This window comes from Pygocentrus nattereri, chromosome 1, assembly GCF_015220715.1.
Source record: "Pygocentrus nattereri isolate fPygNat1 chromosome 1, fPygNat1.pri, whole genome shotgun sequence".
NCBI classification, from domain to species: Eukaryota; Metazoa; Chordata; class Actinopteri; order Characiformes; family Serrasalmidae; genus Pygocentrus; species Pygocentrus nattereri.
The window spans coordinates 51,174,558-51,197,629 of record NC_051211.1 but is presented as its reverse complement, the minus strand read 5'-3'; the positions used below and the strand labels follow the sequence as shown (position 1 = coordinate 51,197,629).

General features: G+C 42.3%; 2 protein-coding genes and 1 long non-coding RNA gene across 3 annotated transcripts in view; 1 reads left to right on the top strand and 2 right to left on the bottom strand.

Moving 5' to 3' along the window:
- The window catches only part of cax1 (cation/H+ exchanger protein 1), a 1,125,587-nt gene that overhangs the window by 209,026 nt on the left and 893,489 nt on the right, over positions 1 to 23,072 (bottom strand). The gene's annotated exons all lie outside the window — the stretch shown is intronic.
- wnt5b (wingless-type MMTV integration site family, member 5b) overlaps positions 1 to 23,072 on the bottom strand; it is a 149,073-nt gene that overhangs the window by 53,260 nt on the left and 72,741 nt on the right. The gene's annotated exons all lie outside the window — the stretch shown is intronic.
- LOC108411927 lies at positions 12 to 20,558 on the top strand. Its single transcript, XR_001856601.1, has 2 exons — positions 12 to 551; positions 20,081 to 20,558. It is a non-coding gene; the product is annotated as an uncharacterized LOC108411927 (long non-coding RNA).

Here is a 23,072-nt window from a genome sequence, read left to right as displayed (position 1 = left end):
GAGGGGTACTATGTGGGCGGGGAGTTTTCATTATTGAAAAATAAAAGGCTGTTTGCTCACTGTCGTACTTGCAGTTCAAAGCAGCGAAGCGGCCTGGATCCAGACTTCTCCGTCGTTCATGCAAAAACCTATATATAAGCAGTATTCCATCCTAAGCAAGTGTATTAACCCATTTTTATCAGCCAGTGTGGTGAAACACTAAGAAAAAGAAAAAAAAAAAGTTTGGTTTAATTCCTAACCAGTCGCAATATTAAACCTCCTCCTTCCCACTTTATGGCGCCTAAATCGGTTTGGCTACCTCGTAGATGTAGTAGAAACTTGTATTCTTTTAAAAAAAACAAAAAAGAGAGAAAGAAATGGAAATCAATTGTGCCTGGAAATACACTCCCCTCCCCCATCTTGTTTCTTTTTTCGCTTGAGAACAGCAGAAATGAAGCACCGGGCTCTAACTACCTTTGTTAATTTGGCCAACAAAAGACTGAAGGGGACGGAGCTGAGAGACTGGCTCAGAAACCGAACCGAGTTTATGCAAAGACGGACAAAAATTGCTGGTTTGTATACGAGAGCTTTTCTATTTTTCCTTCCGTTTTTTTTTCCTTTTCTTTTTCCTTTGGATTTTGGAGCTTGACTCGCAGGGGCCTCAAGACGAGCCTTTTTGAACCCGAGGTCCCCGTTGTTTATGCTTACGGAAAGCAGATATTGGGTTAGTTAACGGCTGTTATTCAGAGCATCGTACTTCAAATTGAAGTGAATTTTTTTGCCCACAGACGTCCCTTCTCCCAGCCAGTTCCTGTCAGTAGCTTGCTCTAGTTTTCCTTTTCTTTTCGCTTCCTTGTAGACGACAGGTCGACACCAAAATTTGTCCTTTTTTTTTTCTTTCTTATAAATGAGTTATAATGTTTAAATTCACAGAAAAGGACTTTTATTCAAATTTCAAATGAAGAGTAGTCTCTCTCTCTCTCTCTCTCTCTGTCTCTCTCTCTCTCTCTCTCTCTCTCTCTCTCTCTCTCTCTCTCTCTCTCTCTCTCTCTCTCTCTCTCTCTCTCTCTCTCTGGGGTAAGAATCAGAACTCGTGTGAGGCCTGTGTAATATGATGTATCGACCTGCAAACATGTACTGAGTCCTGCTGAGAAGCTACTGTGTTTTAAATGTACTGTATGTATTTGTAAAAAAAAAAAAAGAATCTCAAATTGTTTTATATTCTTACAGTAAACATTAAAGTTGATATTTATATAATTACAAAAGCGACATTTGGAATTTCCTTTTAAACGTGTCTTATTTTGTATCTTGGGCCAATGTACCATTTGTTAGGGCGCTATTTCCTTTGTAAACATCTTCAGCTGTCTAACGAGAGGCGCAGAGGGCTTTACGCTCGGGCCTAGAGCTTAGAAATATCAGGGACCCCGTGTGCCGAAGGGAGAAGGTTGCCTCCGATGAGCGGATGTGGACACACACCAGAATATTCTTCTCTTTCATGCTTGTTTATCATCCCGTGGTGTGGTGCTGTGTTTACGAGGCGCTACAAAATGGATGCTTCTGCTTGATTAGGCTGCTTAGGGTGCTCGGATAATGAGGGACAGAGGTGCTCGGCGCAACCACAGCCCTCAGCTTGGGTTTTGGCAATCAGAAGGTTGAGATTATGATGCTTTGCTTCTGCTGGGGTGAGATGTGGCGCAGAGCTAAGAGCTTTTGCAGTGATAATACGGGTTTGATGAAGAGCGTGCTCGCAGAAGAAATCCAAGTCCGTTGTCTCTTAAAGTTAAGCAGCCAGGTCTGAATTTCTCTCCCTTGCTCAGTCACGCATACCACATCTGAGAGATGGAGTTTGTCCCGCAGGAGTCTTCCTCCCCCTCAGCAAACCCCCCTTCTTCTCTCTAACACACACACACTCTTTTAAACATTCCTCACCATCATTCAAAGCGTTTAAGCTTTCTTCTTTTCTCCCCCCACTCCGATCCTCCCCAGCACCCAGCGCAGAGGAGGGGTCAGACGGGATGGAGGCCGCTTGACCAGCGAGGGAGAGAGAATTCACAGCCTAAAGGTCACTGTGATCTCTCTTTTATACAGTTTATGGAGCTTAGCTTATTTCGCACTGGGGTCAGTATTGCTGCGTGAAGATTTGCATTTGCTTAAACAAGATTTGATGCACATACATTTTGGCTTAGATAAACGAAATGATTTTGGCCGTTTTTAGGTAATCTCCGCTGTTACTTCTTGGTCACCGCTGGGTCGTCCGTATTACTGTACGATGAACTCGCTCAAGATGATCCGTTCGTTCGGATCAGATTGGACATGTATATTTTTTGCTAATCTGAATTTGAGGCAGTGCTGGCAAACAGTCCGTTTTTCACCACTGTCACAATTTCCAGCGTGATATTCGCTGCCTGAACCCGAGGCGGAGTTGCTTCAGAAGCTCCTGTGCAAAATACAAAGCTATGATTCTTTATTGGCTGCGTAATACAGGTCGTAAAAGACCACCGTTAGGGATGGCAGGATGGCTCTAACAAAAGACTGGGCGCATTCGCAACGACCTGCAAGGCTTTTCTTTTTTACGGCACCTGCGGCTGAAGGTGTCGCTGGCTTACAGTGAGAAGCTTTGAAGTTTTTGAGAGATCCAGGCAGGGGGGTTGTGGTAGTGGGGTACAGTTTGCTGGATTGTGTACACTGCCTCAGTGAAAAGACGTGGTCAGTCCAGAGATGCCACAGTCGTCACTCATTTAAAGGATATTGAAAAGGTGGAGAACCACTTTTAGTTCCCTCAAGAACTTCATAGTGCTTGGTTTGAGTGTGGAGAACCTTTTTAATGTTTGAAGAACTGCCTTGTAGTGGAAGTTTTTCAGCTTTATTTTAAGAGTGTAGGCCCAAAGTATGTTTCCTGAATGGGAGAAATAGAGTGAGAGAGAGAGAGAGAGAGAGAAGGTGCTTAGACGTATTGCCAGCCACAGATCTCTGGAAAACGGGGAGGAATTTGTGAGTCACCGTTTGACTTTGCTCTGTGAAAAGCGAGCGCGCAGTGCGAGAGCCCTGTCTGACTCCAGCAGACGGGCACACACGCCGGCTTAGCAAACACAGCACAGCACACATCAAGGGTGGATCCTGGGCTGTGGAGACGGAAAGGTTTCTCTGTCTGAGCTTTGCTTTGCTCTGAAATGCTTGGTTAGAGTTCAGGATATAGTGATCAGTCTGTATTTCGTGACAGTATCCAATACGGTCCTCTGAGTCAGGGGTGTCAAACTCAACCACTAAAAGGGAAGTATATTTAAAAATCTCAGCAAATCTGTCGGCCAGCTGTCTTTATTTAATTTTTACGTAAGATTTTGCAATAACCCGAACAAGGCCATGGTTTATCCAAACTGCAGCAGCACAACAGGCACGGAATACCTATTCAAAAGTAATAATACATAAAAACAAATAGTTTTAGGTAGTTTTTTTTAAGCTGCCTATTTGCTCGAACTAGACACCAGGTGTCTTCTTTTTGTGTAACCGCTGGACCATATATTGTTGTTGGGGAAGGGGGGGCTCACTGTAGTGCATGCTGGGGACTGTAGTGCATCTTAGGGTGAACTTTGATTTGCTGGATGGGTTTTTTGAGGTCATGTCACAGAACCACTTTGGGTTCCATAAATATCTATCCAGTATGCGGTTCTTTAAAGAAGCCCTTTTATAAATGCAACACGCAAGACTGTAGAACCTTTTTAAAAGGCTGTTCAATCAAATTTCTGCTTGTAGTTCAATAGTTGAGATCAGTTTTTCGGAGCGCTTTGATGTGAAATTGTTCGTTGTAGAGAAACTTGGCGACACTGATAACCAGGGGTCGCAGTCAGGGGTCGTCTGAATTTGTTTGCGTAATGTTGAAAATGTTAATTGTGATTAATCTAAAAAAAAAAAAGTTTTCTTTGGGGGATATTTAGTCTCGCAACAGCTTGCATTGATCTGTCCACCGTGAAAACCTTTAAAAACGTGCATGTTTTAGGCCAAAAACTATGTACTGTTGTAAAGCTGAATTATGCAGAAATGTCAGTGTCAGGATCCTTCCCAAAATAAAACTGTTCAATACCAAGTAAAGGGTTTTGCTAAAGCTTCAAAAGCCAAACAACCATTTAGGAACCTTTAAAAGTGTATTATTAGCAGAATCAGCCTGATTTCTCACTCTTATAGTTTCTACCAAACACTAAGATTAATAACTGAATAATATGCCTGTAGTTTAAAGGGCTAATGGTACGAGACAGTTCGTGAGTAAAATGCCACAAAAAGCTCATTTCATACAGCCTTCTAAGACAGCCAGGTTAGCGCCGGGCTTTGTGCAGTTGTGTTAGGCCGCGTATATGTGTGGTAGCTGTTTGAGTCTCCCAGCCCTTATACCTCTGCGTGAGTGTGAGGTGCAAGTTTGCGGCTGCTAGGTGCCAGCTTTCCTCGGCGAGGTTGTGACAGAGTTTGACTGGTGTCATGTGACCTTGCTGGGAGTGTGAGGGCTCGGGGCTGGAGCCAGGAGGCCCAAGCTGTCGACCTCGCTCACACACACACACGCAAACACACAGAGAGAAAGAGCCAGGCCGTCAAAACACCCCGCAGCATAAACATGCACGCTCACGCACATACACAGACAGTCACCACGCTCAAGACCGCATCAGTGCAGTGTGTGTTATGGTTGCTTTGGTCGCCTCCGTTTCATTAGTGAATCCATAGATAACGGAATCTGTGTGCATGGGTGGAAGTGGCGTGTCCAGGTTTTATGGGGCGGCACAATGGAGGTCAAGAGCATCACCTGATTAATTATAGTTTTATATTTTGCTGGTGATGGTATGATATTACTGTATTGGCCTCATATTTTGCTGATGTTGGAACAAAACCTTGTATCTCCATTTTTGACGTTTTTCAGTTTTTGACATAATTTGAAAATACCTGTTGCTCTTTACATTGTCTGTACGTTTCATGATGAATGGGCCAAAAGTAATGGCCCAACATGACTTGGACAAAATTCTGGTTCCATTGATTTATATTATAAGTAAAGTTTGTTTTTTGCTTCTCCTGTGAAGTTTCCATTTTGGAGATATGAGGTTTTGTTCCTGCAGCAGCGATTGGCTCTATAATTCTAACTAATAATAATAACTAAATATATAGAATAACAAACAACTGGTTTGCTCAGAGACCAACCTTAATTATTAATTCTGTACTTCAGCTTGCAGTCACACACACAACTCTTCTGCATGGTTCTGTAGTTAGTAGCTCCAATGTTACTTTCAACGGCTCTGTTGTGAAAATGATCAGTGAAAAAGTTTAAAAATAGACACAAAAATCCAAAATCATAACTCATTCCAAGTTCTGCACTGCTCACTTATGTCCAAGCACAAAGATCTAGATAACGAACGCTAAATTTGACTAACCACAGGAAACAAATGGCATAATCCAGTCCAGAGACGCTGCATATAAAAAGTTGGTCAGTTTTCACCTAAACTGAATCATATGTAATTGCTCCACATCTCTGTTAGTGTTTTTACTTTATGTATATTATTCATTTTGAGGTCATAGTTGGGCTGGCAGGGCTATTTTTCAAGGGTGGCAGCTGGCACTGTGCCCTGACACACTGCAAAAAATAGTATCTTGGAAGGTTAGTGCATTTTAAAATCAACCCAAAATCACCTTTCTCACATTGTCAGTATGCCTGATAATATTAACTAGGAATCATATAATATCCCTGCTGGAAAAAAATCAACACAGACCAGTTAGCATTTCATGCTGGTCTAAACTGGTCTAGGCTGGTTTGTGCTATGTCTTGTGCTGGTCTGATTTTGGTTCAGCTGCTCACCCCAACATGGACATGCTGGTTGACCAGCATCCCAACATTAAAGCACAACATATGCAATTTTTGATGGGGATCAACATATTAACTTCCATTGCTGCTGACCAGCATGCCAGCATCCAAAATCATATCACTGCTGTTGGAACAAAACCTCATATCTCAATTTTTGTCGATTTTTCAGTTTCTGACATAATTTGAAAATACATGTTGGCCTTTATGTTGTGTATAAATTTCATGATGGATGGACCACAATAAATGGCCAAAAATGACTTGGAAAAAATTCTGGTTCCATTGACTTCCATTAAAAGTACAGTGTTTTTTTTTTCTTGTCCTGTAAAGTTACCATTTTGGAGACACAAGGTTTTGTTCCGACCACATGCTGGTTTTACTGATGACAAGCCATACTGGTCTATGCTGGTTTTTCTAGCAGGGATCATTATGCTATAGCAGTGTTTTCCACTAATAAAGGAAAAAGAGCTTATGCACAAGTCATTGTGCTTTATAAAGATGTAATAGGCCACAGCCACAGCACACACAGAGTTTTTGTCTAAAAATTGGCTCTAAGCCTCACTATGTCTTGCTTCCTTTGCCGTCAACGTCAGACTGACAAGTACTTCTTTAACTAAACCAGCACAGCCAGTGAGCTAGTCCTGCCTTCACAATAAGAGTCTCTAGAATAACCCAGCAAATAAACTACAAATACACTCCAAAAGTAGCAGGCAGAACATTTTGAAGTTGCTACAAAATCATTTAAAAGACAAAATTCTTGTTTTTTCATATTCTTCCATCAAAACTGTAATAGCTATTGCCCCGCCTCTAAAATGCCTCTAAAATCGCCCGATTTCTGATTAGGTCACCATGCACCAGCGGGCATGGTTAAATAAAATGACCCCATAATGTCGTGCTTCACCCCTTCACCTCCTATCGCTGAGTGAAATGTTCAGCTAGCTTAGACACCCTTCCTGATGCTGTGTTTCACTTGGAAATGCATCACAGCACTGAATTAAAAGGAGTCATGATTTCTGACTCACGCTGGTCCCATTTCAACAATGTTAACACTCCCTCGCCAACCTCACCACTCACAGCACAAGCCATACAAACTTTATGATGTAAAACTTTGTCTTGTGAAGTTTGTACATACACCAAACTGTGTGGGATCACAGGATAGCCTTTAGTAGTTATGAAGAGTAGTTATGAGTAGTTCTGAAGACTGATACAGCTGTCCTGTATAGCAGGTGGCGAGGTTTGCAGCCTCAGACCCAGCAAATCCATTTTTATTTATTCATTTATTTTAAATAAACTCAAGTTTTTTTGTTTTTTTTTAGTATAAAGACCGGTTCCATTAGAACCATGATTTCTGTATAGAAGTATTTCTATTATTTTATGCTTAAAGGGTTCTTTGCATGGTGAAATAGTTCTTCAGATTGATCGAGAATGTGTTTATGGTTCTATCTAGCAAAAAGGGTTCTCCTATTGCTGCAATGCCAAGCTTGTTACATTAGAAGAGACCATTTTAAAAATGGTTCGATATAGAACCTTGTAAACCCATTCTCCATCAATCCGAAGAACCATTTCACCATAGAAAGAACCATTGAAGCATGAAATAGTTCAATGCAGAACTCATGGTTCTAAGTAGAACGATTCCCTTTATTAAAGAACCATCATTTTAAAGAGTGTAATGGTTAACTGCTTATAAACAGTGTCTCTGACTTGAGGTCACTCTACACACTTAAAAATGATGGTTCTTCAAGGGTTCTTTAGGAAAAACAATGATTCTATATAGAACCATGAACACTCAAAGAACCCTTTGCATTATTAAGGGATTCTATACATCATGAAAGCGTTCTTCAGACTGATGGAGAATGTGCTGCAGAAGGTTCTGTGTAGTTCTATGTATTTTTGAAAAGGGTTCTATATAGCACCAAAAAGGGTTCTTCTATTGTTGCAATGTCAAGCTTGACACAACCGAAGAACCCTTTTGGTGCTATATGGAACCCTTTTCAGAAAGGTTCTATATACAACCATCTACAGCAATCTGAAGAAGCCTTTCACGATACAACGAACATTTTAGTCATGGAACGGGTTCTTTGAGCGTTCACGGTTCTATATAGAACCACTTTCTTTACTAAAGAACCCTTGAAGAACCAGTTTGGTAAAGAGTGTATAAGGGTGTCTAGAAATAGGCTGATCAGTCCTACCGCAGTCTTGTAATGAGAAATATTAGACATGTTGCGTATATTTAAGCGCACACATGCCCATACACACAATTACTCTCGATCAACTCGTCTTTCTTCCTATTTCATTCCCTTTTCTCTCCGCGTTGAAAGCGCAGAGCTTCGGCTAGCCTCGCTCCGCTTTGCCCCATTGTGCTGATTGGATTAAGTGACGGGTACACATGTACCCTGCTGTATCCGCTTTCATATGCAGCGTAACGCTACACCCGTGCAGCGCTCTGGAGGCCCACGCATGAAAGAAACTTAAGTGCTGGATTCAAAATCCCACAACATAACAATGCCCATTTTTTTCAGTAGAAAAAGACTACCTGTAATCGGAAGCTTCACCTCAAACTAGCCATTTCTAGCTTAATCCCTGACCTGAAATGGTCATGCTGGCTGACTACAGCACCTGACAGGGAGAAGGGGAAGGAGCTGCTTCAATAGCGGCTATATCGTTTCAGAGTAGTGTTACCTTTATTCAAAAGGCCTCAGTGGATTCTTTTGTTATTCAGTGTTTTCTTTCCCTGAGTTCATGAGCGAGGACGTTACTCTTTGCACTGTAAGGGCAATAGTTAAGAATTTTATTGACCCCTTTATTGAACCTTAAGAGTCTGTAGGTATGTTCAAGCTTCAATTCTGCACTCTCGTGACTACAGAAGTTACATATCAGGGGCCATATTACACAAACATATTTAGTCTGAAGTCTTATCTGTCAGCTTTAGTCAGGACTGAATTCAGGACACAAGCTATCACAGAACAGTTCTTATGGTCATAATCTTTTCCACTAACTCCAAATAAGAAAAGAGTATTACAGAAACATCCAAACGAGACAAAATGTTATTAAATTTTATTAAAATTCTGTTCTAACTTGAACATAAACCCCAGAGCTGTCGTAACCTCTGTTAACTCGTCTGTTTCTATTGTTTCGTGCAGTGACAGGCAGCACAATTCACTATAGCTAACAGGCATAATAACGCTACCTACATGCATGTATCTACACAGAAACCTGTGCTTTGACAGATGCTGCAGATACGATCTCCACCATCCCCTCTTATTAACTTCGTGTTTTAATGTTGATGAACACTGGACAGAAAAATATTACATGTGTCTGTTTATTAGGAGGAGTAATGTTAGTGCGCTCGGCTAAAGCATTTGGGAAATGAAACTGAAACCGCAGACAGCGATGCTCTCATAAAGAGGACAAAGCGCTTAAGCAATATTCTTCAAACTTTCAGTTTAGCGCAGTTTAATTGTGTTTGACCTTTTTAAACTCAGTAACGGTAGCTAATGTTAGCTGCCTGCCTAACTAGCTTGATTACTTTGATTACTTGTTTACATTTCAGCTGTGCACGTGTGGTCAGTTGCTAGGTAACAGACATGAACGTTGATTGTCGACTTCGATCAAGTAAGTTAATATTTCATAACTTGAGAAGTTTTGCCATCAGATTCTTAAACGAAAAGATTTGGTTCTGTAAATCTCTCTCTCCCTCTCCTCTCTCTCATCTCTCTCTCTTTCATCTTTCTCATCTCTCTTTCTCTCTCTCATCCCTCTCTCTCTCTCTCTCTCTCTCATCTCTCTTTCTCTCTCATCTATCTCTTTCTCATCTCTCTCATCCCTCTCTCTCTCTCTCTCTCTCTCATCTCTAGCATCAACACCTCAGACTGTACACTCCACATATGTAACCTCAGACACAAAAACAGCCTGTTTTGAATTTATTAGTTTTGTGATGTCACAAAAACCAGCTAATTTAAAATGCCCTGCCTATACAGCAGTTTAGCCCCGCCCATTCCTGCTGAAGTTGTAAGAAGTGAATCATCCCAGACTGTTTTTTTTGAATGAGCACATAAATACAGGGCAGCCAATCAGAACAGAGCTCATTTACAAAAATATATTATTCTTAAAGGCACAGTAACAAAATAGCCTGTTTTATTTATTCATGTTTTATAAGACACAAGGAGAGGTTGGAAAAGAATCATTATTAATTCATTAAAATTGAAATGTAAATTTTAGGTTATGGGCCAGTTTAGAGATAGCAGTGACGGACTGTACGGTCGTCAGGCTGTTAGGTAGAAGAGCAGGACCAAACACACTGAATGAGCAGATGTGCAGCGGGCAGTTAGTGTAGGGATGATTTTAAGGTGGAGTTTTGTGAGTTTTTAACCTGTAGGCTTAATATCAGTAATTAAGACTTAGGCCCGATCCCACTGCACCCCTCGTCCCTCATATAGCCCTTACCACTCCGTTTTGGGCATTCAGGTCTAGGGGTAGGGTGAAGTGTTGGGGCTACATGGCCCCCCAAACAGAGGTTTTTCAGAGACGCACTCCAAACAGAGGGTTATGAGAAAAGAAATACGGCAAGGTGGCTGAACAAGAGACCAAAGAAACCCACAGATGTGAGAATTTTCTCTGTTAAAAATTATGATGCCCACTGCATTATTTTAGTTTAATGTTATTTCGATGTATTATGGTCTTTTTCTTCATAACAAGCAAAAAACATCAATAGTTGTACGCTAATGTCTGCTAGCTAGCTGAATTTCCTGTTCCACCTTGGTGGCGAATATCTGACTTCAGCTTCATATCACTGAAGAATTAGGGGTGGGTGATAATAAATAATTGCCCCCCTCTTTGAAGGCATATGATACCTAAATGTAACTAAAGCCCAGCAGTGAGGAGCTGAACTTTACCCTCCTCTGCTGTCACTGCAGACGGGCAGGGTCGCCTACAGAGCAGCGCTAGTAGCTGTTAATGAAGTAATGCTCTTCTTTATTTGAGGATCCCGGTTTGTAGGGAACATTTCAACCACTACCCCTTGTAGCTCAGTTCCAAGGGACAAAGTGACACTCAAAAGCAAGGGGTAGGGGTCAAAATAAGAAATGGGATTGGGCCATGCTGTTCAGTAACTACTGTAAATTATTCTGTAACTAACCGATATATAAGTGATGTAAATGGACACCCTGTAGTTTAAGCGGTGAGCAGTGTATACAGTACTGTGCATAAGTCAGAGACCATCCATAGTTTATTAAAGTCCCAGTCAAATCAGCCACTAAATCAATTTTCATCATCAAAACATATATTTAATGGAAAGTTACAAATAATAATCATTAGTAAATATAATATCGCATCTTTTAGCATTTAGTCAGTCCCCTTTTTACCTTTATTACAGGTTATTTTAAGTTTCTGAAACAAATCAGCAGGGATATTTTTCCACACCGCCAAAGTTCAGTCTTAGAAGTTGGATGCACTTCCCGCTTCTCATGATCCAAATGATCCCAACACATTCAGTGGTGTTGAGGTCTGGACCCTAGGGTGGTCAGTCTATTGTTCAACTTCTGTGACGTGTCCGTCTCCTTTTCTCAGTGAGCTTCTTCTTGACAGCTACACGTCCTTTCAGCCCCATAGCGTTGAGTGGTCTTCTCCCAGTGGAAGGATGGACAGAAACACCTGTGAATGTTTTCAGATCTGAAGCTGCTTGATTTTCTCCTCTCTCTCTCAAAGATGAAAGCTTTAGGCGCTGTTTATATGATGGGGGATATTGTTGGTGTCTACCAGCTCTTCCAGGTGGTTGTTAGGAGACACATTTTCTGTGTAGCTTTTAATCACTTTCTTAAATTCAGTTCAGTCTCCTTTCTGCCTTTCTCTTCTCTTATGCAAGTCTTACATCTAATCTTCTCCGAAATATCTTCTGAAAAACGAATAACTTGTACTTAATGGCAATTACATAATTGAAGGACCGTATGTGAACGCTTGCATGTAGGAGTGAGTGGAGGCTGCAGGGTGAGGTTGAGCACGGTGGGTTTTTTCCCTTGTGTATGTGTGTGTGTGTGTGGGAGGCATAGAGGGGCGTTAGTGCTGCGAGTGTGGCGCTCTGCATCCACTCAGGCAGGGAAATAGGTAGAGAGTGAGCAACAGTGAAAGTGAGGGGGGGGGAAAAAAGAGGGGATGAGAGATGGATGACAGGAGGAGGCGCGTTGCAGTCTCTCCACACAAATGCATTAGCCTCTTTACCACATCTGCCCGGCCCTCGGAGGCCACAGGCCAGCCGCACTCAGCGCAGGTTACACGCAGCCTGGGCGCCGCGCTGAATCGTCTGAGAGGTTAATGGAATGTTTTGGAGGCCGCTCGCTCTTATTTGGACACATTTTCAAGCATATATTTAAAGTAGCATAGCTTTAGAGGCCCTCTCGGCATACCATGCAAACTATATGCTGATCAAGGTTCAAATAAACACTCACTCCGAGAGAATATGAGAAATATGAGAAAAGTGGGTTATATAGATCAGAGTAGATAGTGTGGTGCTTAGTCAAGGACTGATATACACTGTTAGAGCCTGATGTCATCAACTGGAGTATATATATATATATATATATATATATATATATATATGAATAAAAAATATATTGTGGCTTCATAATGAAATGGTTTTAAAGGTTAATTCCATCAGATTTTCTGAATTCCTGTGTAAGGAAATAGTTAAGATGTCATCAGTGTCCTTCAGAGAGAGCCACAGTGGTGGTAGGAGCCAGACATCTGAAGCATTTAATGCCTCTTAGAGCGCCGTCACAGACAATTTTTGCACAAAATGGTTATCAGTGTGCTGCTTGATGTTTGAGAAACTGTTTTATGGTAGTTTTGAGATGAGATTTCAGCCTTTTTAGAATATGTTTGTGGCAGAGAGCTACCCAAGTAAAGCAGACTTTTCAGATTTGCCACTGTTTTACCATTACATGGGGTTTCAAAGGCCGTTTTTGTACAGTAAATAGATCATATTTTTGTTGTACCACTATCTTAGGGTTTCAGTCACAGGAATTTTCTGTTGTGGCTGCCTTATTTGGGACTGAAATTCTGGCTTCACTGCTCTGCACGAACGTAACTAGAAGTGAAAGACGGCAAAAATTACTCGTCTTACTTGGAAGAGGAAAAATGTTTCCTTGACAAAGTTGATAAAACAGGCTGTGATCTTTATACAGTTTCCCCCTGAACTCCTGGTCCCACTTAAACTGGTGGAAAGCTATCAAGCTTGTGTTTTTCTGACATTTATATTCATCTCGTACTCAGCCCCTCTCCCTTCTGGAGACTCTCACAGCATTTAGAAGCACAGAAGCCCACCGGCTCTTCACGTCAGGGTGGGTAGAGGATCCCATAGTGTTGCATAAAGAGGAGAAAAAACTCTGCTGATTAACACAGATGTGACAGATGCTGGGCTTTAGAGAACTTTAGCTAATGTTAACAGCCGAGAGATAAACAGTCGTCCCCCTAATGGAGCTGCAAACAGCCGCTATAGCTTTACTCTCTGTTTCTGATTTAAATGACATTTGAATGAAGGAACAAAAGTATTAAATATCAGACTGAATGTCGTGGCTCGGAAAACGACATTGTGGTTCAACAGACATGATTCTGTAAGTTTTCTAGTGCAGTTAGTTCAGAGTTCAGCTCCAGTCCTGCAACCCCTGCCCTGCATAACTGTGGCTTCCCTGGTTAAAATACCTGATATTATTAGCTGATTAATCTCTTCTTGAGCTGAATGAGGTGTGAACAGTAGAGAGACACACTAAACTATACAGTGCAGTGGCTCCAAACCTGGAGTGAAAACACTGGATTAAAGGTCTGTGTGTCTCTCGTCTCTCGGCTTCTGTCCTGTCCTGCAGGTGAATCAATCACAAAGCACAGCAAACTGAAGGCATAGACACTCCCTGATTCTGTCCTCAAAAAGGTGGTGACTATGCAGTGTGATGTCATATTAAACTGTCTGTATGTTTCTCTTCAATGAACTATTTCACAACAAACCACACTGAATAAATCTGTGGATTTCCCCTTTAGCTGTAATGTATATTAATGTAATGAGATCTTATTCCAAATAATCTCTATCAGTCCACTCATCATGAAATGTTCAGACAATGTAGAACGCAGCTGGCCTTTTCAAATGGAGTGAAAAAGACATGAATAACTGGTGAAAGAGTTTTGAGGACACATCTGACTATTCTCTGAGCTTTGGTGTATCAGCAGTTTACCTCCAGCTTTTCTTTCTTTGATAAGAACATTTCAGAACGAGCTCAGGGCTCGGAGACGAAAAAAGAAAAGGAACGTTCTAGAAAGAGCAGAGGACAGCAACATACTCAAAAAGGAATGTGCCATGTGCCAGCAGAATGCATTTTTCCCCTCCTTCTCTCCTTCTCCCACTCTCCTTGTCTCTCTTGTTCGCTCTCTCTCTCTCTCTCTCTCTCTCTCTCTATTTCCCTTTCTCACTCTATTTCCCTTTCTCACTCTTTTCACTCTTTTTGCTTCCACTCTTCTTATATGTATATATATATCTTTTTCTCTTTCCCTTTCTCTCTTTTTTGTCTGTCGTCCTGTCTCTCTACCTCTCTCTTTCCCCCTCTCTCCTTATCTATATCCTTTTCTCTTCCTCTCCCTTTTTTATAAACTCACTCTCATTTTCTTTGTGTGGCACTCTCTCTTTTTCCTTTTCTCCCTCTTTTATTTGCTCCCACCCTCCTTATCTCTCTCGCTCTTTCTCTCTCCCCATCTCTCTCTCTTTTCCTCTCCTTATCTATCGCCCTTCTTTCTCTTTCCCCCTGCGTTTTGGAAACTCTCTCTCTCTCTCTCTCCTTCTCTTCCTTTCCTTTCTGTTTCCCTTTTCCCCTTCTTTCTCTTGCTCTCACTCTCTCTCTCTCTCCATTTCCCTTTCCCCTCACTTCTCTCTCTCTCTCTCTCTCTCTCTCTCTCTCTCTCTCTCTCTCAGTGTCAGAGACTGTGGAACAGGCAACATTACACAACAGGAAGTGAGGCAGGTCCCGGGAGCTTTAAGACAAATAGACCGGTTTGATCAAGTTTAGCGCCGGCTCCCCAGAGCCTGCCTCTCAATAGCGGCGCCGCTTCACAAACACACACAGGAGGGAAAGAGAGAGCGCTTACTGCTTCATCCAGCCAGCCTCTGCTCTCTCCCTCCGCACTACCCCTCTCTCTCAGCGCGCAGGGGAAAATGGCTGATGGCTGTGGGTCAGCGAGAGGAACACAGCCTCGGCCGTCAGAGGAGCTGTTCAAAAACCCAGCGCGACTCTCCCGGCAGATCAATAACAAAACTAAGGAGCCTTACGAAAACACACAGGTACATAGACACGGGCTGCTTTTGTGGTTATTGTTTGGACAAATGAAATGAGCAGCGCTCAACTTCATCTTCTGTACTTAAATCACATAACCCTCTATTTCATAGTGTTGCCAATTACTTTACCTCAGATTTAGCAAAAAGCAGTGATATGAAATCTGTTTTGCCATTTAATTGTGGAAAGCGTGATTTGTCACTCCAGAGAACACGTCTCCACTGCTCTAGAGTCCAGTGGTGGTGCTTTATACCACTGCATTCAATGCTTTGCATTGCGCTTGGTGATGTAAGGCTGAAGGCAACATGAAGTGTGGAGGTCTGTAGCGATTGACTCTGCAGAAGGTTGGTGACCTCTGCGCTCTATGCCCCTCAGCATCTGCTGACCCTGCTCTGTCATTTTACGTGGCCGACCACTTCGTGGCTGAGTTGCTGTCGTTCCCAATTGCTTCCACTTTGTTATAATCCCACTGACAGTTGACTGTGGAATATTTAGTAGTGAGGAAATTTCACGACTGGACTTGCACAGGTGGCGTCCGATCACGGTACCACGCTGGAATTCACTGAGCTCCTGAGAGCGACCCATTCTTTCACTAATGTTTGTAGAAGCAGTCTGCAGGCCTAGGGGCTCGGCTTTATACACCTGTGGCCATGGAAGTGACTGGAACACCTAAATTCAATGATTTGGATGGGTGAGTGAATACTTTTGGCAATATAGTGTATTTGTAAGTCTGAAAAAAAAAGTTTTCTTTTGGGACTACTTTGCTTTAGTAGGCCCTGTGTGTACCACCCACTAGTTAGGACTCCACCAATCACACCATACCACCATTGCTCGGAGCTTAGAAAGTACATTTTAGGCTAAAACTTTATTGTAAAACTATCAAAAACACTGGCTCAGGCATTAAGCAATAGCTTTCTGCGATGGAGGTTTCCATGTCATACTCTTCAGATGCCGGGTTCCTATCACCACCACTGAGAACAGTTCTGACTCTGTGACATTCTCTAGAATGGAGCATTTGACACCAAACCACCCAACACAACTGTACCTTATTTTAATAAATTAATACAGCCATCTTCCTTTAAATAAATCCAAATAATTATCAGTTCTGTCCAGACATATTTTCTCAGAACTAGCTGAGTAATTTCACATAGTTTATCTCAACACAGAAAACAGTTATGTTTTTTGCTTGCAGAGTATTCACGTATTGCATTATGATGCAACATTGAAACACTTTCCAGAATATGGATGATTCACTCCAGGAATGCTGGTTAAAGGGTAACTAAAAACAGGATGTAGCACTGGCAGTCGGGCCTGATGGAGGAGCCAGTCTCAGCTGTTCATTAATGTACATGCACACATACGGGGCTACATTCATAACAGTTATCTGCGTACTGACCAGACCCGCAGTCTCACAAAAATCTACCGTCAGCAAAAGCAAGTTGGCGTCTTTTCAGCTTGTCAAAAGCAGCCACAGAGGAGAGGACATTCCAGCTCGCTGAGAGAGAAGGTGGGAGGGAGGCGGAGAAAGTGGACTGTGTCCACACACACAAACAGCATTGCATAGTGGTGCATTTCGTAGCTCAGGAGTCCAGAGTAGCTCAGGCCATCACAAAGCCCACACTGTGGGGTTATTAAAATTTATAAGCTTATAACATGATGCTATTACTTGTTTATAAGCATATATTGTGGCAAACACAGACGCCACTGACTGTGAATCTTTCTTATTGTCTGTCTAGCTCTGCTAAACACAAACAGACCACCATGCCAAAGAAGCTGGGCGTGTATCAGACGGGTAAAGTGAGTACAGATGTCAAGAAAAGCCCTTGAATAGCATTAAAGACAGCTGAGGTACCGAAGGCCTGAATGTAGAAGGCCTGGGACAAAGGAATGTGTCAGCATTTTTCGACCTAATCTTTATCTGCTACATTTGAAGTGTACATTTCATTACCATAGACCGTCCTTTTAAAATATTTACTTAGAAAGGAGGAGAAAACTCACTTGAAAAGACATTTATAGTAGAAGCCAATGGTGCTACAATCCATCAATGCATATCCACAGAGAACTTTAAAGCTACACTCTGTATGTTTTGGGGATTTGGAGACCTCTCTGTTAGAAATGTGTAATTGCATGCAACGTGCAGAAGAAAATTTTGTACCCTTGTGCTTCGTACCCCTTTCCTGAGCAGATGAATATGATGATTGCAAGCACTTTTAAATAGTATTCAAAAAGAATTCAGTCAAAACTTGGTGAAACACATGTCTTTTGAGCACATGAGTGAATTATCTACTGTGGTTGATTTGTGGTTGATTTTGTATTTAAGACCTAAACATTGAGTCAGGCCTTCTTTTTAGGCCTGTGTATGTGGCGTTAATATAGGAAGATGTCTGAAGTTCTGGAAATCTCCCTCCAAATTCGATCCCAGACCTCGGAGTTTTAAATGATCACTTCAGGATTGACAGAGTGAGGCGCAGCAGTGCATACATACAATGATTTAGTGTGGTACTGCGAATTCTTTTAGTTCTGGTGTCAGAAGTGGGTTAGAACGAGACGGAAGAGGAAGCAACACGGCAGGGCTCAGCAGTGGAGCTCGGCTAGAGGACAGTGGCCAGCAAGGACCTGCCAGAATGGTTGCTGGGCAATGTTGACCACAGCCATGCAGTGACACTTTGAGCAGGCAGCGGCAGCGTAGTTGTCCGAGCCTAAGAGCCAGAGCTCCAGCGCACATGCGCAGCACCCCCATTGGTGTCAACATTGTGGTGGGCAGAGGAGAACCCCCCTGGAGCTCAAGAACTGATGCCATGAGCTGCAAGTTATTCCACCATGCATGGGTAGGGGATGCCAGGGAGATCCAGGAAGGCAGGGAGTGGTGTGCCCCACGTGTCCCAGGGACTGTGCCTGAACCTGTGAGGTTGTCGGGACGGTTCACCTTGAAGGGGGGGCTATGTAGCGTCTCCCTTGCTGTTTGTTCAATAAAAGCACATTCACTTAAAACACGTTTCCCATGACTTGCTCTTCCCTGACGCCACAGTATATGTAATGTAATGCTGTGATTTGCATTGCAGACTTTGTTTACATTTTAATGAATAAATCATGTACAAATTTTGAAAACTTGGTGAACTTTAACTAAAGCACTCATTAAATCAAATAGTCGTGAACAGGTGAGATGATTGGTAGGTGGGCAAAAAGGTGGGCAGACAAAATGCCCCAGTGTTTCAGTGCATTGCTCACATCCTTGCTTTTCTCACTCCTTTCTCTTTCCATAGCATCAGTCCATCCTCTCTTCTAATTCAGACCCTTTTAAAATGCTGTTTGCCCCTCTTCCCTCTCTCTCTCTCTCTCTCTCTCTCTCTCTCTCTCTCTCTTTCTCTCTTCCTCAGTCAGATTTAGAGGCTCTCAGTATGACATGGCGAAGTGCTGCTCATATCTGCCTCAAGGCTGCAGTTGAAGGCAGCCACTGAAAGTTATAAAGCATCTGACGTTATCACTGCATGCTATTCAGACTATTCACCCCCCTCTATCGTTCTCTCATTCTTAAGCCCTGCTGCCTTTCTTTCGCTCCCTACATCTCCATCCCATTTTACCCTCCTGACAACACCAGTCTTTTTCTCCCTCCACCAGTGGTTCTCCTTCTCAGCCTCTATCTATTCATGCATTCATATAGGCTACTGTACATAATCCACAGGGCCAGATCTCTCTCTCCCTCTCTCTCTCTCTCTCTCTCTCTGCTTCCTTTTTCCTCTCCTTCACTCACGCAAACGCACAGGATATTTGCCATTTTTAGTCTCCTATTTCCATCTTGCTTTAAGCTCTTTCTATCCTTCCTACTCTCTCTCTCTCTCTCTCTCTCTCTCTCTCTCTCTCTGCTCTAAGGCTAGCTGCTGGGAGACCGTAGAGAGCGTTTCACTTTTGTGCTGCCACTTTTTTTTTCTTTGGAGGCTTTTTTTCAGCTTTGTCACTCAACGCGACATGTCCTGTCACATGGTCCATTCGCTCCGACAGACACAGGGCCAGAAAGGGCTGCCTGTCTCTCCCTCTCTTTTCCCCTCCCTCTCTCTGTCTCTCTCCCCATCACTCTCTTTCTCTCTCTCTCTGACTACGTTCTCTTTCTCTCTCTCTCGCTCTCCTTCCCTCCATGCTCTCCATCTTTCTCTTTCTCTAAGCCCCCCTCTTTCTCTCCTACCACTCCCTTTCCTGTTCCTTTTCGCTCTCCTTGTCTTTTCTTTCCCACCGTCCCTTTTTCTCCTTCTCTCTGCTGTCTCTGTCTTTTACTCTCCTTATAAGTCTTCTCTCCCTCTCTGTCTTTCTCCCTCTCTCCACTCTCTTTTTCTCTTGCTCTTACTGTCTTTCTCTCTCTCTCAGTATGCCTCTTTTCTTTTTTTCTTAGTATGCTTCTCTTTCTTTCTTTCTTTCTTTCTTTCTTTCTTTCTTTCTCAGTATGCCTTTCTTTTTATCTCTTTCTTTCTTTCTCAGTATGCCTTTCGTTTTTCTTCTTTCTTTCTTTCTCAGTATGCCTCTCTTTCTTTCTTTCTTTACTTCTGTCTCAATATGCCTCTTATTTTCTTTCTTTCTTCCTTCTCTCCTTTTCACTTCCCCTTTCTCACTTTCCCTCCTTTCTCCCCCTTCCAATTTTCTCTTCCCGTGTCCCTCTCTCCATCTCTGTCTCTTCTCTTTGCTTTGTCCTCATTCCTGTGTTCTCTTTCTCTCTTCTCTCTTTCTCAATCTCTCTCGTTCCCCTTTCTCTTTGTCCCCGCTCTCTTCCTCCCTCTCCTTTTCTCCATCACCTTCTTTCCTTTTTCCTCCCTCCCTTCACCCCTTTGCTTGCTCTGAGGCAGGAATTGGGATCCAGTACTCTATCGGTGTGTATCTCTCCCTTCAAATGTGTCTGAAAGCAGCAGCCGAGCTATCAGAGTCTAAATCAGGGAGCTGCCTCCAGATAACTGTTATTAATGCTGTTCTGTTTCTGCAGGCATTTGGCGGTGGGAGTCGAGCAGGAGCTCAGTGCAGCTGCTGGGCCTTACAGGCTGAGCGTGGAAGCTCTTTCTCATAGCGTTTGTGTCTGAACCTTTATGTACCTGCATGCCAATGTGAGAGTGTGAGGCACCAGAGGAAAGAGAGAGAGAGGAAAACGCCGAGTCCAGGCTGACCCCATTACGACACCCATGTTAATTCACTCCAGCAACATCTAGCCGCTCATGTTTCTACGGCGATGACACAAGACTTCAATTAAAGGCAGGCCAGGCAGGGAATAGACACCGGCCCCCCTACACCAAACGCCATTGATTTCCTCTCCAGCACTCACGTCTCAGGCCACAACCGTCCACCACGCTATACCATCTGATCTGACCCCATTCCATGGAACAGACTCCTGTATGCAGCCACACATGCTATATTACCAGCTGATCTAATTCTGTATGAAAATCATTAAAATAACATCAACAATGAAACTGCAGTACTTTTAGCTAAACAGTAATTCATAGGCATGTTTACATACAGCCTAATAATCCGTTAATTTACATTTACATTCCTCAATTAGAATAGTCTAGTCCAATTGAGGCTATTTGGAATACAATTTGTCCCCAATTGAACGAGGTGGGTAATCCTGTAAATAATCCATTAAATAGAAGAATAATAACCATGTAAACACTTGTATCTGATTACATTCCCTATCGGAAAGTTTAAGTCCGTTCTGCATGTGCGTCACATCACAGTGAGAGTCTATAATGTTCAACACGGTGGAGCAGAAACTGGTCTGCAGAGGAGACAAAGTTTATGCTCTGATCTTTAAAAGACGGCGGTGGGACGGACGTCCAGCTTATGTGTCTCAGAACACGACGTCTTCCTCTCGGCCTTCTTTAATAAGGACATGTGAAGGACGTTTTCCTGAGTCTGACATCATTTTAAAGCAATTAGAAACACAATCACTGCTCACTGCTGCTCATCTCCCTCTGACTAGACTGGTAACATCTACACTAAGTGGTTCTCTGAGCATGTGTATAATTTTGGATTGTATTACTTGTAGTGAGCATGTAAATTGTTACATGTTAAACATTGTTTTACAATAGTTTTGCAATAGGACTGGTGCTTAAAATGTATTTTTTTCATAATATGGAGAGGTTTATGGAGGCTGTTGTGAGGCAAAATAGTCTCCAGAGACATTTAAAAACTCAGATGACAGATGTAGGTCATTTTGGAAAGTAAAATGGTTATATTTGTGCTGTAGGCATGGTGACCCCTGGTATCAGAATCAGTATGTTTCCCTATAAGTTTATATCAAACCACTTTTGACTTTGCCTCGTCAATGATTAAATTAATGCAGAAAATGTAGAAAAAACAGTGGAATTCCCTTTTAAATTCAAATAAACAGCAGAAACCCAACAATTTTTAAATAATACAAATGCAAAACAAGCCAAATAACCTTCTAACTTGGCCTTATACCCATATTCACAGAGCAACTTATAATATTAGCAGACTTAAATACAGGACAGTGAATGTTATTTTTTCAAAACAGTGTCAAATCTGAAAGCTCTTATTATTCATCAATGTGATAAAATTTTATTCCGATAACTGTAAACTCATCATGAAATGTTTTCACAATGCAAACTAAAACTAAACTAGCGTTAACTGCTAAGTTTTAATATGACGGCAACATCATACAGTCAAGTCCATAAATATTTGGACGTCAAGAGAGTTATTATTGTCTTAGTCTTCTACACCATATTGGACTTGAAATTCAAGTGCAGAATGAGACTATTTACATCTACATCGGGTGGACAGTGTACGAATTACAACCATTTTCAGAAGTAATTAGACAATTAGCTACTCAGCTCATCCAAGCAGACAAAAGGTCTGAAGTTGATTTCAAGTGAGTCATTTACATTTGAAATCTGCCGCTATTAACTCTCAATATGAAGCCGAAAGAGCTGCACTGCCTGTGCCATCATTAGGACTGAAAAATCAAAACAAACCTGTCTGGGAGATTAGGTGTGGCCAACAATAGATCAACTATTTGGTACATTCTTATAAAAAAGGAACACACTGTTGAGAAGCACCGAAAGGCCTGGAAGACCACAGAAAAGAACTGTGGTGGATGACCAGAATTCTTTCTCTGGTGAAGAAAAATCCTTCACAACAGCTGGCAAGACGGAGCACATCCTGCAGGAGGTAGGCATATCCGTGTCAAAGTCAATAATCAAGAGAAGACTTCACCCAAGTAAATACAGAGGGTTCACCACAACATGCAAACCTCAAAAACAGGAAGACAAGATTAGAATTTGCCATAAAAAACATCTTAAAAAAGCCCGAACAGTCTTCTTTCCACATCTTTTAGACAGATGAGACAAAGATTCGTACCAGAATGACAAGAGAGAACAGAGAAGGGAAGAAAATGCTCATGATCCAAAGTTCTTCTGTCAAGCATGGTGGAGGTAGTTTTATGGCATGGGCATGTATGGCTGCCTGTTTTACTGGTTTTCTACTGATGGTGTGACTACTGACGAAAGCTGCAGGATGAACTCTGAGACACAGAGTGTTTATTATCTGCTCAGATTCGGCCAAAGGCTTCAAAACTCACTGCGTGGTGCATCACAGTGCAGATGGACAATGACCCAAAGCATACTGCAAAAGCAAGCCAAGACTAAAAAAGGAATGTTTTGCCTATGGTCTAGTCAATCACCTGACCTCAAACAAATCGAGCATGATTTCACCTACTGATGGTAGAACATCTCAAGAACAATGAGGAGCTGTAGACAGCTGTTGTAAAGGCCTTGAGGAGGGTAGGGATGCTGGCTATGAAAATAATACCTACACCAAGGGTGTCTAAAGTCTTACCCCAGGGCCAAATGTGGCCCACAGACAGATTTTAATTGGCCCCCAATTTCTGTTTTACAGTGTATATTAAACAGCCTGTCAGCCAGTACATTGCAGTTCTTCCTCTTACCTGAAGGTGGCAGCTGACCAGA